Source organism: Dromiciops gliroides, chromosome 5 (assembly GCF_019393635.1).
Source record: "Dromiciops gliroides isolate mDroGli1 chromosome 5, mDroGli1.pri, whole genome shotgun sequence".
NCBI lineage: Eukaryota > Metazoa > Chordata > Mammalia > Microbiotheria > Microbiotheriidae > Dromiciops > Dromiciops gliroides.
Window position 1 is genome coordinate 203,949,302 of NC_057865.1, and position 6,000 is coordinate 203,955,301.

Consider the following 6,000-nt stretch of genomic DNA (forward strand, 5'->3'; position numbering starts at 1 on the left):
CCACAAGATCGCAATCAGGTTATATATGTACAATCCATAAGTGTTCTTTTTATCAGTTCTTTCTATAGCAGTGCATAGTATGCTTCCTCATTAGTTCCTTGGGATTGTCCTAGATCATTGTACTGCTGAGAGTAGCTAAGTCATTCACAATTACTCATTGAACAATACTGCTGTCACTATGTACAATGTCCTCTCAGCTCTGCTTACTTCACCATACATAGATGTTCATTAGTCTTTCAAGGTTTTTCAGGGATCATCCTGTTTGTCATTTCCTGTAGCACAAGGCCATTCCACTACAATCATATAACACAGCTTTTTCCATTATTCCTCAATTGATTGACATTCCCTTGATTCTCAATTCTTAGCCTCCACCAAGAGTTGCTATAAATATTTTTTGTACAATTTTCTCCCCTTTTCTCTTTTTCATGATTACTATTGTTAACTGTTTCCCTTTCATCCTATTCCCTTCCCCATGATATTTATTCTATTATCCATCTTCTTTCATCCTATCACTCTTCAAAAGGGATTTGCTTCTGTCTGTCCCCTCCCCCACTCTGCCCTTCCCTCTTTTGCCCCTCTCTCTTTATCCCCTTCCCCTCCTATTTTCCTGCAGGGTTATAGAGATTACTCTACCCAATTGAGTGTCTACATTAGTCCCTCCTTGAGCCAATTCTAATGAGATTGAGGTCTTTGAGCCAATTTTAATGAGTGTTAGGCTCATTTACTGCCCAGATTAAATAGATTACTCCACCCAGTTGGGTGTGTCTATTAGTCCCTCCTTGAGGCAGCTCTGATGAGTTTAAGATCTTTAAGCCTTTTCTGATGAGTGTAAAATTAATTTACTGCCCTGCTTCTCTCCCATCTCTTCCCCAACTCCGTAAACCTTTTCCTGTTACTTTCATGTAGGATTTCACTTCTGCCCTTCCCCCTCCCCCAATGAATTCCCTTCACCCCTCAATTCAACTCTAAAGATGTTATTGTCTAGCTAAGTGACACAGTGGACAAATCATCACCCCTGGACCCAGGGGGATCCCAGCCAAAACCTGGCCTCAGACACAAGACAGTCGCCCACTGTACGACCCCAGGTATGTCCCCCAGCTCCAATTTTTTCTTTATGGTTCTCTAGGGTCTTGTATTTGAAAGTCAAATTTGCCATTCAGTTCAGCTCTTTTCATCACAAATATCTGAAAGTCTTCTTTTTCATTAAAGTCCCATTTTTTTCCGCTGAAAGATAATGCTGAGTTTTGCTGGGTAGGTGATTCTTGGTTGTAATCCCATTTCCTTTGCCCTTTGGAATATCATATTCCATGCCCTCTGGTCCTTTAATGTAGAAGACTATTTTTCTTTATGTTTCTATTTCAGTCAGTAAAAATTTATTAAGCTCCTTTGTTTTGAGGTAGTGTCATGACTTGCAGTAAATTGAATTTAAGTGAGGGAAGGCTGTGCAAGGGCACCAAAGTCACTCTCTCCTCCAGAGACATCTGGGTCCAGTAGCAAGATACATATTGTGAGATTTAAAATTAGATACTAGAGCATTAATCTCCCCTCTTTAACCTTTCCCTTAATTTATCTCCCAGACTAGTAAATGGAAGGAACCTCTGGTCTCTAGTTAGAGCTTTTATTGTTTGGTAGTTACAAGGTGATGTTGATTAGAGGGATAGGAAAGTAGAGATACAAAACAAATAGTCTTAAGTCTAAGCTTAGTCTATATTCCGTATAAAACTCACCAAAAGCCCAAGGCCACCTTTTGGGAGGAGAGCCGCATCAGGCATGTGCTGCTAACAGTGAGCCGGGCTGCGTCCAACTCCAGTCAGCGTGTGTGTCGTGCCAGTCCTCGGACCAGGAGAGCAGGAAAGAGATCCCACTTCCGTTCTCTCCTTGCCTTTTAAGCTCGCACCCTGGAAGTGGAGTGCTTAGCAGCCGGACTGGCATGCGTAGCCCATGCATGGCCATCGGTCTCCTCCCCGAAAGGGTGGTCCTTCAAAAACTGGCGTCTTTCCGTATTCACTAACCGACTATTAAAAACTTTTTACCACAATATATATATCAGGACAGCTGGAAATAACTCTACATGTTTTAAGGAAGTTGGGGTTAAGTGAGTTGCCCATTGTCACACAGCTAGTAAGTGACTTAAATGAGGTTTGAACTCAGGTCCTCCCAACTTCATGGCCAGTGCTCTATCCACTGTGCCACCTAGCTGCCCAAGTGTTAAAAGACAATCTTTGCACAGTGCCTATTTTTGCATTTAGCTAGCCTTAGGCAAGGTACAGATGCCTCAGATTGCAGAAGTGAAACAGGCCACATTTCTAGCATGATTAACCCTCCCTTCATTGCAGTGACTATACCTACCCACAAGGTGATCATACACTCTGGAGGTGGAACACCAAGGGTAAGGCCAATGTCTTATTCTAGATGAGTTCTTCCCTGTGTAAGAGGCTAAAATTCTAGCTAAACTATCTAACATCTAATGCGTAGTCGCCAATAAATTATAAGCTTTAGCAAGAGTATTTAAATGTTTAAGTATTTATTAAAGAGCATTAGGATCAAAGAGAAAGGTAAAAATCTAACTATTTCTAAGAGACCCTATCAACCGACCCACCATGGTGAGGTCATGAACCAAAAGAGACAGCACTCCTCCCCCAGTGTCCACTTCCTACTTCGTGTGTTCCTCCCAGAAATGGGAGGCTCCTCAAGCTTATTGGCTGGTAGCCTTGATACCATAAGCAAACATCACTTCTTGACACCAAGGAAAAGCCGCATGGCCTTGCCCTCAGAGGCATTCTCCTCATGGTGGAGCTTTGCTACAGTAAGTCTCCAGCAGGTGGTGTCATTCCAATCGTTACACTTAGCTTGACCCTACTTTGTTTTCTTTTAACAAATGACCTTTTTGGTCTCTCCCTAGGCCTCTATCTAACCTCCTCTAGTTACGGCTCTGCTTCAAGTTACCTTTGGAGATGCCAAAACTTGTAGCTATACCTCTAGGATCTCTCACCTGACCTCTAATTGTATTTCTTCTTGGGAGGATGTGCTCTAATTCCATTTCTGGTTGTACAATCTGCACGCCCATTTGTATGTTTCCTGCTCCCTTCATTCAACTCAGAATGTCCAAAATTGAATTCATCTTTGTCCCCTCCCTTCAATCATCCATTTTCCACCAATCCTATCAAGGAGGTGAGGGGAATGAAGGTACCTAGGAAGGGTGGGAGAGGATGATATTGAGGTCTGGAAAGTCAGAAACACTGCAGAGAGAGAAGTGAAGTTTGGTAGCTCGGACCCCTCTCCAAGATAGAGGCCCTGGAAGGACCCTCACCAATAGGAGAAGATTGGCATGGTAGATGAATTATTCCAGGTAGGGACACTCAAGTGATCCTAATTACATCTGTTTGTGATGCATAGTTTTATGAAGAGTCACACACAAAACCAAGGTAATCAATCCAAGCTTTATTAGGGGATTTATTTACAGGAGTCCCTGCTATATCATCTTGGGACCAGACAGCAGGCAGGAGATTTGTCTGTACAGTGGCTTGGTCCTTAAGTTATTTATATGTTTGTTTGTTTTAACCTGAAACTGCTTAGGAGGGGGAGTAGGCTGAAATGTGCAGGATGTGGCCAAAATAGCCGGATGTGTGAATGTTCAACCAAGAGAAAGTTGGCAGGGGAAATCAACAGACTAATGTGTCTTTTATACTTTTCCTATATTCTAAGCACAATGCTCTGCATTTAGTAGGTATTCATTAAATAACTGGGAAATCAAACTGAATTTTGGATCAAAAAGGAAAGAAATAGAGAAAGTAGGAATTACCCCAGAATGGGGTAGAACATTTATACTAAGTTGTAAAGTAGTATCATTGTTTAAATTAATCTTGAGGGAGCTTAAGAGAGAAATAATAGCTTGTGTTTATATAATGTTTTATGCTTATAATGTGCTTTACATATGTTAACTCATTTAATAACTGTGACGGAAATTTTATAAATGAGAAAATTGGGAAGAAGAAATAGGCTTTTAATTTTTTTCAATTAATAAACATTTATTTTCTCTCCTTCCCATTTCTCCCAGTTGAAAAAAATAAAAACAAAGCCCTTGTAAAAATATGCAGACATTATTCATGTCCAAAAATGTATTTCTTATTTCATATCTTGAGTCCCTCACTCCTCTATCAGGAGGTAGGTACCATGTTTCAACACTGGTCCTCTGGAATTAGGGATGGTCATTGTAATGAGAAGTTCTTAAGTATTTTTTAACATTTTAATTTTATTGCTATTTTTTGTTATATTTTAAGTTCTGAACTGTCTCCCTTCCCTCCCACCCTGCACTAGAGAAGGCCACTATCTGATACAAATACATATTTATGTACATATATACAGACACATACATATATACATACATATACACACATATGTATATATGTAAAACCATACTATATATACTTCTATTTATCAATTCTTTCTCTGGAGGTGTGTAGCATCTTCTTTCATAGGTCCTTTGTAGTTGATTTGAATATTTATTTATTTGTTTGTTTGTTTATTTTTTTTTTTTGCGGGGCAATGGGAGTTAAGTGACTTGCCCAGGGTCACACAGCTAGTAAATGTCAAGTGTCTGAGGCCAGATTTGAATTCAGGTACTCCTGAATCCAGGGCTGGTGCTTTATCCACTGCACCACCTAGCCGCCCCTGATTTGAGTATTTATAATACTCAGAATAACTTAGTTGTTCACAGTTATTCTTTTAACAATATTGCTGACACTGTATACAATGTTCTCTTAGTTCTGCTCATTTCAATCTTTATTATTTCATTCATGTTTCCATGTTTTTCTAAAATCAACCTGCTCATCATTTCTTACAAGACAGTATCCATCACCATCATATACCACAACTTGTTTAGCCATTCCCCAGCTAATGGGCATTCCCTCGATTTTCAGTTTTTTGCCACTACAAAGTGAGTTGCTATAAATATTTTAGAACATATAGGTTCTTTTCCTTTTTCCCTGATCACCTTTGGAAACAGACCTAATAGTGGTATTGCTAGGTCAAAAGAAATACATGGTTTGATAACACTTTGGGCATAATTCTAGATTGTTCTTCAGAATGGTTAGATCAGTTCATGGTTCTACCAACAATGCATTAGTGCCCCAATTTCTCCTCCACATACCCTCTAACATATGTCATTTCCCCCTTCTTTCATTTTAGCCAATTTTATAGGTGTGAAATGATGTCTCAAAATCATTTTAATTTGCATTTCTTGGGGGTGGAGCCAAGATGTCGGGGGAAAGACATTAAACGTACAGAACTCCTAATACAATTACCCCAAAAACAGCAATAAAAGAAACCCTGGAGCAGAAAAACCCACAAAAAGATGGGCTGAGGTTATTTTCCAGCCATAGACAGATTAAAGGGGGCCGTGTTAGGCTGCCAGTAAAGTCCATCCCCATTGCACTGACAGAGACCCCAGGCATGCCACACTAGAGGAACTTACCCCGAGCCTCTAAATCAGCTGCAGAACTAGCATCTTCTGGAACTGAGTTTGTGGTCTGGTGAGAGGGCTGAATGGCTGGTGGGGGGTGGGGGGAGTGCAGGGGTGTCAGCTGGACCTAGGGAGGAATTTGGCTATCCCACCCCAGCAGGAACCAGGAAGAAATCCTGAGCAGCCAGAAGCCCTGGTGGGGGAGGGGCAAGGCTCATTGAAGCTAAGAACCACAGCACAGAAAACTTTGCTGGTTAGTTAATTAGTAAGTTGGCTTGAGGTTATCTTTGGACCAGAGAACAGGCCAGGCTAGAGAAAAACCTGCCCTCCCTCAAACTGAAACACCTGGGACCCTCTGAAGCTTGGGACAGTGTAGCCCCAATGGGGAGTTAAAAGTCAAGTAAAAGACAGCAAGATGAGCAAGCAAAGAAAGTTGAGAATTATAGAAAGTTTCTTCAGTGACAAGGAAGATCAAGGTGTACCCTCAGAAGAGGATAACAACCTCAGGGCCCCTACATCCAAAACTTCCAAGAAAAATA